This window comes from Amblyomma maculatum, chromosome 1 (assembly GCF_055883805.1).
Source record: "Amblyomma maculatum isolate TAMU_Amacu chromosome 1, ASM5588380v1, whole genome shotgun sequence".
Classification (NCBI taxonomy): Eukaryota; Metazoa; Arthropoda; class Arachnida; order Ixodida; family Ixodidae; genus Amblyomma; species Amblyomma maculatum.
Genome location: NC_139344.1, coordinates 302,249,740 through 302,262,833, shown reverse-complemented (window position 1 = coordinate 302,262,833; position 13,094 = coordinate 302,249,740). Strand labels below are relative to the sequence as shown.

The following is a 13,094-nucleotide window of genomic DNA, read 5'->3' as shown; positions in this document are numbered from 1 at the left end:
GCCACCAGGATATAAGAGGCAACGAAGCCGCTGCTGCAGCTGCCCAAGCGTTTATTTACCGGGCTCCTCACACAGAGGCTCCGAGCCTAGACAACTGCTCATGCAGCTTCGAGAAATTCTTACTGTCGCGAACATCAGCGGTACCCAGCTCCAACAAAGGGGCTGAGCAGACGAATGAACCCTGAGTTGCCTACAGTAATAGCAAGACATTTTCATAAGAAGATAGATCGGTACTGTGACTTCCGATGTCTACCACATGGTGTATCAGAAAAATCCCTTCCCCCACGTGAGGGGCATGGGAGGTGGCCCTGCTCAGCCCTCTTCCTTCGGAGACCGCGCATGTTCTCCGATTGCTGCACGTGCTACAAGCACTACTCCATTTTTCAGACCCAGAGAAATACACCTTTTGTCTGCAGTGGCAGCTCAGAACACAGAAAGGGTATCACCAGAGTCCTTCAATACTCCCAAACCTTCTCACGTGATTGCGCAGGTGACATTTTTATGGAGGGCCAAAACCTGATATGTCTATCAGCCACAGTTTCTGATCCAGAGATGAATTTGGTGCTTTCCTCCATGCCTCTACAAGTTACTGCTCTACTCAAACCCCTGGCCCTCAGTCCCCAGTGGCTGCGAAGCAATTGACCACGGCGGCAGTCAGACATGCAATATAGCAAAAGGATGCTAAGAATATCTGGCACCAGACAGGCTGCCATTGGAAACTGAATCTGGCAACGTTTAACACTAGAACCCTAGCTAGTGAGGCTAGTTTAGCAGTACCATTAGACGAATTAATACCTCTTTCACACGAGCAGATTTAATGTCATTCGAATCGAATGTCATTCGATGCATCGAATGTCATTCGGTTTCTTTCGGTGCTACACGATAAAATATAATGTCATTCGCAAATGGTAGCAATTACGATCAGCTACAAAAAATGCTGCACTTAAGGAGCATCAGTGCGCATAAAAGGCGTTTGAAATCACTGTGTAACATTTTAAAGCTGATCAAAACATTTCTGTATGATAATTCAAGCGAAAAACATTACTTTTGGCTGTGCTGTAGCACTTTAGCCATAAAAATCCAAGCCAAGTATCGAGTCACACAGAAATCCGAAATATGTAAACAAACAATATGGCTGAACACAGCGGAGCGCGGATACACAGTGCGGAGACGCACGGAGACACGTAGAGCATGCAATTGGCGTCCAAACTGTGAGGCGCTCAGTCAAAACTTTAAATAGTTCCGAGATAAACATACGGGGCGATGCGGTTACCAAGGAACACAGAGCCCAAAATGATCATGAGTCGCTGCCATTACTGGACCACTGCTGTGACCGAGAGTAATGCCGTTCCGCGAGAGCCTGCAGTGCTAATAATTTTACACCTAAATTAACAGGTTTTAAAACAAAACATTAGAAATATAATTTTTAAATTTCAATGTGCGCAGAATATGTTGTTGCGTTACTTGTTTCTGCTGCGTATCTGGTGTCAAGAGTACACATTCGGTTCGCGATCGAATGCGAATGAGTTCCCCAAACTCATTCGATGAAGAATGTCATTCGAACCTAATGACATTAAATTTTCTCGTGTAGCATGGGAATAATGACATTAGATGCTAATGTCATTCGATACGAATGACATTAAATTTGCTCGTGTGACAGGGGTATAAATGGTATGAAATGGGATGTGACAGGGCTCAGTAAGGTTAGGAGGCCAAATGAGGCATATACCATACTGAAGGGCAGACATGTATTTTGTTATCGAGGTTTACCGGAGAGACTAGAACTAAGAATATAGTTCCTTGTCAATAAGGATATAGAGGAATTGTTTAGCATTAATGAGAGGGTGGCAGGCATAGTAATTAAGCTTAATAAGCAGTATAAACTGAAGGTTGTACAGGCCTATGCGCCTACATGTAGTCATGATGACCAGGCAGTCGAAAGCTTCTACGAAGATGTAGAATTGTCAATGGGGAGAGGACAGTTGCAGTATAGTGTAATAATGGGTGACTTCAATGCCAAAGTAGGGAAAAAGAAGCCTGGAGACGAGGCAGTGGGTGACTATGGCATTGGTTCTAGGAATAGCAGGGGGGAGTTACTAGTCAACTTTGCAGAGCGCAATAAGCAAACGGGAGAACTGGAAGTGAGCATCGAAAAGCCCTAACAGGGAGACTAAAAATGAAACTGACTTCCTACTGTGTTCTAAAGCCGGCATTACGAAGGATATAGAGCTAATCGGAAAGGTGCGATGCAGTGACCACAGTATGGTAAGATCTCGAATAAGTCTAGGTCTGAAGAGGGAACGGAACAGATTAGTAAAAAAGAAGTCCAGTGAATTAGCGGTGAGGGGGAGGGCAGAAGAATTCAGGATCTAGCTACAGGACAGATATTCAGCTTTAACGGAGGATGACAACCTTAGCCTAGAAGCAATGAACAGTAATTTCAGAGATATCATTACTGACTGCGCAGTAGAGGTAGGCAGTAGGATAGTTAGAGAGGATGCCGGTAAACTATCTAAGGAGACGAAAGATTTAAGAGATTTTGAAGTATGAAAGCTTCCTACCCAACAGACAGGATAGAACTGACAGAGATATCAAAGCTAGCCAATAAGCGTAAAGTGGCCGACATAAGGAAGTAAAACAGAGAAAACTGAGCATGCTCTAAAGAACGGGGGCAGCCTTAAAGTGGTGAAGAGGAAATGGGGCATAGGCAAAAGTGAGATATATGCGCCAAGGGACAAAACGGGTAATGTCATCACAAATATGAACAAGATAGTCAAAGTAGCCGAGGAGTTCTAGCTGATCTATACAGTAGCCAAAGTAGTCAGGACAATAATGAGATTGGCAGTAGTGAAAAACAGTCAGACGTTCCGCCAGTGACTAAGGACGAGGTTAAGAAAGCCTTAGAAACTATGAAAAGGGGGAAAGCAGCTGAAAAGGATCAGGTGACTACAGATTTGTTGAAGGACGGGGTGGATATCGTGCTAGAAAAACTGGCCACCCTGTATACGCAGTGCCTGGTGTCATCGATGGTACTGGAACCATGGAAGAACCCAAACATTATCTTAATTCATAAGAAAGGGGACGCTAAGTACTTAAAAAATTACAGACCAATCAGCTTACTGTCTGTTACGTATAAGGTATTTACTAAGGTAATTGCTTGGGATCAGGACAACCATAGACTAATCAGCTAAAGGATCAAACAGGATTTCGGAAAGGGTGCTCTATTATCGATCATATCCACACTATCAACCAGGTGATAAAAAAGTAGTCAGAATATAACGAGCCCCTATACATAGCATTCATTTACTACGGGAAAGCATATGACTCAGTCGAAACCTCGGCAGTCATGCAGGCATTGCGAGATCAGGGTGTAGGTGAGGCATATGTGAAAGTACTGGAAGATATGTATAATGGCTCCATAGCAACCATAGTTCTGCATAAAGAAAGTGATAAAATTTCAATTAGGAAGGTGTTAGACAAGGAGACAGTCTCCCCAGTGCTATTTACAGCTTGCCTAGAGGGTGTATTCAAAGACATGGAATGCATCAGGGTCGACTGAGAATATCTAAATAATCTGCAATTCGCTGGTGACATTGGCTTGTTAAGTAATTACAGATTTGTTGAAGGATGGGGGAGACATCATGCAAACTGGCCACCCTGCATACACAATGCCTGGCGTAATCGAAATCATGGTGCCGGAATCATGCAAGAATGCTAACATTATCTTAATTCACAAGAAAGGGGACACCAAGGACTTGAAAAATTAGACCAATTAGCTTACTGTCTGTTACGTATAAAGTATTTACTAAGGTAATCACTAACAGAATCAGGGCACCTTAGACTGCAATCAAGCAAAAGATCAAGCAGGTTTTCGGAAAGGGTGCTCTATTGACCATATTCATACCATCAACCAGGTGATAGAAAAATGCTTGGTATATAACCAGCCCTTATACATAGCATTCATTGATTACGAAAAAGCATTCGACTCAGTAAAAACCTCGGCTGTCATGCAAAATCAGGGTGCAGACAAAGCCGTACGTGAGTGCTGGAAAGTATATATATATATATATATATATAACTTCGCTCAGCTGTAAGTGCTGAGCGATGTTCGACGAGAAGACAATGATGTAGTCGAGATAACATAGGCATGTTTTCAATTTCATGCCGCGAAGCACAGTATCAATCATGCGCTCAAAGGTGGCCGGCGAATTGCAGAGTTCGAAATGCATCACGTTAAATTCATAGAGACCGTCGGGGGTAGAAAAGGCAGTCTTGTCCTTGTCTACATCGTCCATAGGAATTTGCCAGTACCTCGAGCGAAGGTCGAGACTAGAGGAATACTCAGCGCCTTGGAGACTGTCTAATGCGTCATCAATACGAGGCAAAGGGTAAACATGCTTGCGCGTGATCTTGTTAAGTGCCCGATAATCCACGCAGAAGCGGACTGAGCCATCTTTTTTTCGAACGAGAACCACAGGTGAGGACCAAGAGCTCGTGGATGGCCGGATGGCATTTCGAGCAAGCATGTCAACAACTTGCTCCTCGATAACTTTGCGTTCTGCTGCCAAAACGAGATACGGCCGTCGTTCAACAAGGAGCACACATCAAAAGATTCTAGCAGAAGACGTCTAGCAGAGCTGTGGACTGCTCGGATGTGAGGTCAGGGCTGATGGCGGCTGCGAGCGCAGATGATGTCTGAAATGGAGGCTTGGCAGCAGGCGGTGGCGCATTGGAAAGTATGTTGAGGGGAACGGGATCGCTGTCAAAAATAAACCTAACTGTGGCACCTCTGGGCAGTAAGAACAGCTGGAGAGTTGTATTCAGGGCCGCAACCACCGCGAAACCACGGGTGAAGGAGGTGAGGCACGAGGCAAGAGGCAAGAGCTAGGCCGTCGGAGGTCCACCGAGCAGCGGGTGTAACGAAGGCCTCGCCATCGAGAGGGTAGTCCAATGCCACGATGATCACCTGCTCGCGTCCTGGGGACAGAAATCAACTGCTGCGAACACGTGTGGTGGTGAACAATCAGAAGTCTGTAATATATCGGGGTCCGCAAGATGAATAAGGCGCTCACGGCAAGAGATGAGGGCGGACGCCGACGATAAGAAATCCCACCCCAAGATCATGAGATGAACGCACATGGGGAGCACAATAAATCTGATATGATGCCGCTGGTTATCAATGAGGACATGTGCTTTGCGTTGGCCGGTGGGTTTCATATAAGAGTTCCATTAGCTCCACGAAGTGGCGGACCGACGTATGGCGTTAGAACTTTGCGCAGATGAGAGCAGATAGAGAAATGAATGACGGAATAAGCGGCGCCAGTGTCGATGAGGGCCTCAACGTACAGTCCTTCAACAATCACTGCTAACATATTCGACGGTCGCCCAGGAGGAATTGTAGATTTCGAACTCGAAGCAGCTTTCCCTCCAAAAACTGCTTCGGTTAGTTTTCTGCTCTAGGTTCGAAGGGTTGCGAGGCAGGACGAAGCGGTGACGTGCGGCAAAAAGGCGAAAGGGATCGGCGTCGGGAAGGATGCGAGGGCAGTGAAACATCGGTGGAATCCAGAGGAGAGGAAGAACGGCAGTAAAAGTCTGAGTAGGGCAGTGTAGAATCATCAGGCTGGCGCACGTGGGAACGTTCAAAGGGAGCATAACCCCGTTGCTCGTCTTGCTGGCGGCGGCGACAGACACGGGCAATGTGGCACGTATCCCACAATAGTTGCCCACAGGGCGGGAGGGGCGCCAGGCTGGAACAGGACGGGGCACCGTAGGATATGGTGCCATGGCAGCGACGTGACCGCACACGGGTGCCGAACAAGTCTGGGAAGGCGGGGCGGGTTGGCGTGAAGTAATCTCGGCATAGGTTGGCAAGGGAGGTTGGGAGGCAATGGGAGGTGTAGCAGGTACCACAGTGCAGTTGAAACTAGTTCATCTTTGATGATGCTGCGCAAAGTCACAGTTGCTGGCGGAAGAGTTGGAGATACAGCAGTGGGGTTGGTGAGGCCGTAGAGCTCCTCTCGGATCATGGTGCGTATTAGGGACCACAAATTACCATCTATGAGGGAGCCGCCATCACTGGGGTCTTGCATAAGGCGGCACGACTGTAGCTGGTCCAGACGTTGACAGGTAGATGTGATGTCAGACACGGACGACAAATTTTGAACCATGAAGGCATTGAAAGCAGCAGTGTTGATGCCCTTAATTAAGTGGCGAACACGCTCAGGTTCAGGCATAGCAGCGCTGACACGGCAACAAAGGGCCAGAACGTCCTCGATATACGACGTATATGACACGCCGGGCTGCTGGAGACGAGCTTCGAGTTTTTTCTTTGCCTGCTCTGAGCGACCAGCAGGAGGGCCAAAAATTTTCTTTAGCTGGTCCGTGAATGTAGGCCAGTTAGCGATGTAATCCTCATGATTGAGGAACCAGGTTTTGGCGACGTCGGCCAAGTAAAAGACGTCGTTGAGCAGTTTGTGAGCGTCATGCCAGCGGTTAAATGTACTGGCCCTGTTGTAGTTGTCGAGCCAGGCGACGACATCTTCACCGCGAAGGCCGGCAAAGATGAGGGGATAGCGCTGGTGGCTGGTGACTGTCCAAGCAGGGGCAGCCGCAGTAGGAGCAGGAGACGCCGAGGGTGAGCGAGCACCGTTGCCCTCATCCATAGCACAGGGCCGTTGACGCAAGCGAAGGCTTGAACGGAGCTCCAGGGAGAATGGTAGGTGGGTCTAAAGAGAGGTGAGCAATACTAATCGCACCTTCGCCACTTGTAAGGTAGCACTTGTACGAATGTCTGTTCTTTTCTAGAACCAGCTAGCACACAGCGCGCCACGCTCCGAGCAGCAGTCAGCGATGATGATGATGGACCTATACAGATGAAAGAGGTGAAAGTTCACGCACTGCACTCACAATATACGTAGTTTGCTTACAAAAAGAGAGGGACGAACTAACAGTGAAACCGAACACACCAGTCAAGTGAAGCAAAGAACAAGAGTGACCCTGTAAAGTGCGGTGCTTTCTCCCCATCTCTTCAATATAGGCATGATCAGTCTCCCGTGCAAACTAAATCAGATTCCGGGCATCAATCATGCCCCGTATGCAGATGATATTACAATATGAACAATGACAAGCAACATGGGCACAACGAGAGATTCTCTCCAGGAAGAGGCAACAACTGTCCAAACTTGTGCACAAGGATGTGGACTCAGATTCTTCACGAAAATCAGAGCTTCTTACTGTTGGACAATGGAAAAACCAGGATATCATCAAAGTCCAGACCAATGACACCCCAGGACATGAAGTGAAAACACTCAAAATTATAAGGCTCCACATCATCAATAGGGGTTCACTCACACTAGAAAAGCTCGGTGTTGCTCGAATGATTGCCAGAATAACAGCCAGGACACATGGTATGAATGAAAAGGACACCCTCATCACCCCCATTGTATATGCGGCACCATACCTTGGCCTCAAGGAACCTGATAGAGCAATCCAGAAACGGCATGCATGTACCAAAGGTGTGCTAACCATAGTTGTCCAGAAAGGGCTGTTGGTTCATGCTCATGTAGCAAAGACCGTAAAGGACGAAGCATTACCATGCAACTGATTTCATGTTTTCAAAGCCTTTTAGTAGATAAGTGATTGTTTCGAATAAATCAGCACCCCATCCTGTCCTTGTCTGTTGTGCCAACTTTGTTGCGCTTATATAAGTATACAACAGCCGCCTCAATAGACACTTTCAGACTAAAAAATAGCACAACTGGTCCTCCAAACCAGACAATCCCATGCTGACACTGATACCTTGCCACCAGGGAACGAGTTGGTGCACAATTCAGCCCAAGCCACAATATTTCAGTGCGGACACAGCACTGGACACAAGTGACCAGCTGCATTCCTCCAAACTGGGCCACTGATCGTAGCGTCAACATAGATGTAGCGGTGAAAATGCACCACGAGAAAGAAAAAGCATGAATGGTGCCATTGTGCTAACAACCAGCTGACATCGCATGCTTCTGCCACACAAGTTGTTCGTGTGGCCTCAAGTGTTTCTCTGTCGTCGTTAGCAACATCCCTGTAACCATTTACATTTAGGCACGCTGGATGCTATTAGAAGCCAGTGGAACATTAGGCGATGGTAAACTACAGAATGGGCCACAAGTGCTTTGCTGAAAACTGCAAGGTAAAACTGTAAAGCACTTTATAACCATCGTTCCCACAAAAACTGATTGAAACTGGATTTTGTCATCATTTTCCGCATCACACCACCTTTTCCTGCCAATCTGTAGTTGGATCCGGTTTGACATGTCTTATATGGCATGTATTAGTCATCCACCTTAAGCAATGTACTGTTAAGTTAGTTACCATTCCAGATTATATTTACTCAACTCTTAAAATACTCCCCCCACTCATCCATTTTGGGGCTAAGCTAACTGCAAATTTAGGAGTGGGCCAACTGCCCCATTTTGGGCATGGGCCAAATACAAAACTTTTAGAGTAGGCCTACTGCCAAAGTTCGGGGGTCTTTGGGAAGATAAAATTTGGCAGCATTACCTTGCAACCTTGATGATACCATGACCCTCTTGACAATACAGAAAATGTCATTATGGAGCAGTCCGATGATTTTTCCCTGACGAAAACCTAAATGCTGTCACATTAAAAAACAAACGAACAAGCGAAAAAGTCGCAAACGTTCAAATGACTGAATGAATGAACAAGATAAGTGAGAAAAGTAAGAATGAAAGACGTGCAAAAACTGGAACAAGCAGACGAACGAGTGAGCAGCCAAACTAACGAGCAAAACCAACGAAGCAATCTCAAAGAACAAACGAAACGAGCAATGGTTACTGCTTGGTTGTCAAGGTCCTGCCACTTATTCGTGAAGCAGGTTCAAATAGAGCAGCAAACATTTTCCTCCCCTTTTACCCCGATAATTTAGCATGCACAAATCCACTGATTCTACAACTGCGGTTAATAGTGAGACTATAGAAAAATAACGAGGCAAAATTTGGACTGTGTCCCCACGTATGTATATCTTGCACCGTAGCCCAAGCTTTTTTTCCCTCTGGACCCCAACAGATGTGAACTAGTTTGATTCATTCAGAACATGCGAGATACCAGAACACCTCAGATTAGAGCAGAAGATGTATCCACCACCTACAGACATTACTCAGCCCTTGTACACTACACAAAATAAACCTCGATTCTATGTAATCAAAATGCATATTTTGTGAGGAGAAGTCGTACCATACGGTATGGGCCTGCAATGACTCATCCAAAGCAGGAGAGGTCGGAAGCAACACTGTCTGATGAATGTCGGCGTAAGCTTAACGAGCAAGGGCTTACGCCAATACAGTCAGGACACCACCACCCAACCATAGCCTCCTTTATACACTCTGTGCCTGGCAACTCCGCGCTCCGCGGCCGTCGCCGCCGCTCCTCCGTGGAGAAGTTACGCCACTGGCTGCCGAGAGATGGCGACAGCGACGTAGGGTCACACTCGCAAGGAGAGTGCCGGGTGAGTCGTGTTGCAAAGCGGTCCGGATAGCCACGCGCTACCGCTTTCTCGCTGTTTCGTGGACTGTTTTGCAGTGAGCAAGGTCATGCTTCTACTTTTCTCTGCCTTAGGGTGCTGCAGGAATACAGCATTGCACCAACTCGTAAGTGCCAGCTTTGCTTTGTCCTTCCGGCGATCGCTGCGTAGTGTTCAGCTGCTTTGAGGCTTGTAAAAAATAGTGACAGCACCAAAAACTTAATTAAGCATCGATACTTCCTGGACAGAAATGCTAATTGCTTCCCTGCCTAGCTCATCTGCATAGTGTGCTGGATGGGCTCCTGCAATTTTTTTTTTTCTTGCAGTATACGCTAATTACGAAATTTTGTGATAAAATAGAAACACAAGATTTACCTATCGTGAAGGTGACTACATTAAATTGAGTTAAATTGAATCGTGCAAAGCCCATATTAGTTTTCCTTGTCAACTGAATAGCTCTCTCTCTCTAGCATCGAAAACTGCAAAACACGTACTCAATCGCATTAAAGCCTGTTAAAAATAATGACAGCACCAGAAGTGTGTTTATTACGCATCAGTAAGGTAATAATAATATGAAATGTGCACGTGTAATTTCTGGACAGCGGTGCTAACTTCCTCACTGGTTAGCTCGTCTGTGTGGTATGTTACATGTGCTCCAGCTCAGTATTTTTTGTTTCGCTAACTACGCAATTCTGTGAAAAAATAAAAACACAAGCTTTGCCTATTGTGACAATTTGGAGTGAGCGAAGCAAAGATGCAACGCGTATATTTGTCTTTCCTTGTTTTTCAAGTTAAAAAAAAATGTTTGACGCGCTGAATCATTGAAAGTAACAGCTGATACCAAAATTGTTCTCCTTACAGATCTCAATGGCATACTGCGATGCAGTTGTTCCAATCATCTGTAAATCAAGCTGGGTTCTGAAGTGCTATCAGTGACAGCAGTCACCATGAACATTTTTCAATACTTGTGGCAACTATTCATCACACCACTTCTACATGGTACTCTTGTAGCACAACTGCTATTGTGCAATGTGCAAATAAATGCTGGTGCCTTTCTTCTTAAATTTTGTTTTACTGCAGCGTAGACTCGTATTGTAATTTTTCTTTTACCATTGGCGCTAGCGGAGCCTTCATGCAGTTTTTCGAGCCATGCGCAATTTCTTGAAACTGCCTCGCATAAAATGTCATAGTGTTGGTGTTATTGCCTAACAAGTATCATGATTACTTGTTATGCTTAGAGGATGTCGGCCTTACAAGTAAATATGCTAAATATGCACGATTCATGCTTAGGGACAGTTATCCCGCGAACGAATAACAGCGCTCCCGCCTCGCGGCGACGTTCGTACCCGTGCACCTCGACACCTACATCAGTGGCGCCCTCAGCGACGGGAGCGGCAGCGCCGTGCAACTTTACCCCAGAGCGCCGCTCTATTGTTCGCGCGGCGCGTTGACAGGCACAGAGAGTATAAAGGAGGCTACGCCCCAACACTTGAATTTTACCTGATGACATTCTGAGAGAGCCTCGATAAAATAATGACTCTTGCAAGGGCTACCCGAAACTATATGCTTGAGATTCTCGTTTTCTGTATAGAATATTTACACCCCATAACTTGCAGAGTGACAAACAAGATGGAACCAGTGAAATACCTGCTCCCCAGCATTGCCTATGATGCAGACCTAGCAACCATGATAGATCATTCTGAGCTAGGATCTGACCTATATTCTGCAACTGTGCCAAGTTTTCAAGAATGTGTCACATGGTTAATGGTTCTCCCCATGTTTGACAACTACAACATAGGAGTGGTTTATCTAATTCTACTGAATGAAAGGCTGCGGAAGCACCAGACAACCATTTGGGGGTTCCACTTTTTCACCGCACACGTGCACTGAAGCAGCTCTTCAGGACATCCATCAAAAAGTATGCGTGTTGATGTGCTTTTGCGTACTGGATACCTTGCTTTGTAGATAAAGGAAAAGGGGCACAATAGCCTTCTGCCACTGTCCCTTGCCTGTTACAGGTTATGTTGCAGTCACTTGATCAAATGCACCCCAACTGTTTTCTTTGATCACACTATTGCATAAAACAGCCATATGCCGGTAGTGCGATCCAAACCCACAACCTCTGACTACATCAGTTATATTGTATGAAAAATGTTACCATCTTTTCCTGAAAACAGTTCCCATCTTTGTTTTGGTTTCATATTTTTGTTTAAAAAAACGACAGGAATAAATAAGACTTCTTTTCGAAGCTTCCAAAATGTATTTAAATTTGTCATGTCTAGCTAATCGTGCGTTTAGCTAGAGTTTAAAAATTCATCTTTAGCTAAACACACTCAAAGTCATCATCATCAGCAGCAGCCTGACTATACCCACTGCAGGGCGAAGGCCTCTCCCATATTTCTCCACTTACCCCGGTTCTGTGCTACCCGGGTTAAGTAACGAGAAAAAAAAAGACAAAACATCAAATTCCCTTTTTTTACATGTGTTACAGTCTACATATTTGGAGGACAAAAGCCAGCCAACCCCTTGTCATTTGTGCTCCACCTGATCAAAATGCCAAAATGGCGACAGTCTGGTAAGCGCCTTCAACCACCTGCCCAGGTGATGTAATGCCACTGGCCCTCACTGAAGCAGCCTCAAGACGTCGCCCTAGAGTGACGCAGGAATCAACACACGGTTGCCCCAGAGCACACAGGTCCCTTGCACACTCATCTTGGAGAACTGTGTTTCATGGGGTTTCCCCTCAAGTCCCGTGCCCAGCTGGCAGCCAGTCCACTAGGCTTCCCTCACTCGTGAAACCACTGGATCCCGGCCAGTGGCGTCGGCAACAGCAGCGTACGACAGCACTCGCTGGTATACTCCCGCCAGCATGATAACGTCCGCAGGGCAGTCCACGGGAAACTTCGTTGTGGGAAGTTGCAGGTGACTCAGTCCATCTGCATGTGCTATTTGGCTACCAGACCTGTCAGTTCAGTTCAGTCGTGTCAGACTCTTTGTGACCCTATGGACCATATCACACCACGCTTTCCGGTCTTTCACTATCTTCTTAACATCACATAACTTCATCTGCAGCGCCTCGAGGATGCCATCTAGCCATCGCGTTCGCTGCCTACCCCTTCTCCGGCGACCCTCAACCTTTCCCAACATCAAATGTTTCTCCAGCGATTCCTCTCTTCTCATCAGATGACCAAAGTAGCTGAGCTTTAACTTTAGAATTTGACCCTCCAATGAGCAGTCAGGGTTTATGGTCTACAATATCGACTGATTTGATCCTCTGGCCGTCCAAGGAACTCTCAAGAGTCTCCGCCAGCACCACAATTCAAACGCGTCAATTCTTCGGCGGTCAACCTTCTTCACAGTCCAACTCTCGCATCCATACATCACAACTGGAAAACCATAGCACGAGTTATACGGATCTTGGTTGGCAGACTAATGTCTCTGCTCTTTACTAGGCGGTCAAGGCTAGCCATGGCTCTTTCCCAGAAGCAGGCATCACATAATTTTATGGCTGCAGTCTCCTTCCGGGGTAATCTTGGAGCCCAAGAAGAGAAAATCTGTCACAGCTTCC

General features: G+C 46.3%; 1 protein-coding gene across 6 annotated transcripts in view; it reads right to left on the bottom strand.

The window, feature by feature from the left end:
- Unc-115a (actin binding LIM protein Uncoordinated 115a) overlaps positions 1–13,094 on the bottom strand; it is a 265,949-nt gene that overhangs the window by 235,795 nt on the left and 17,060 nt on the right. The gene's annotated exons all lie outside the window — the stretch shown is intronic.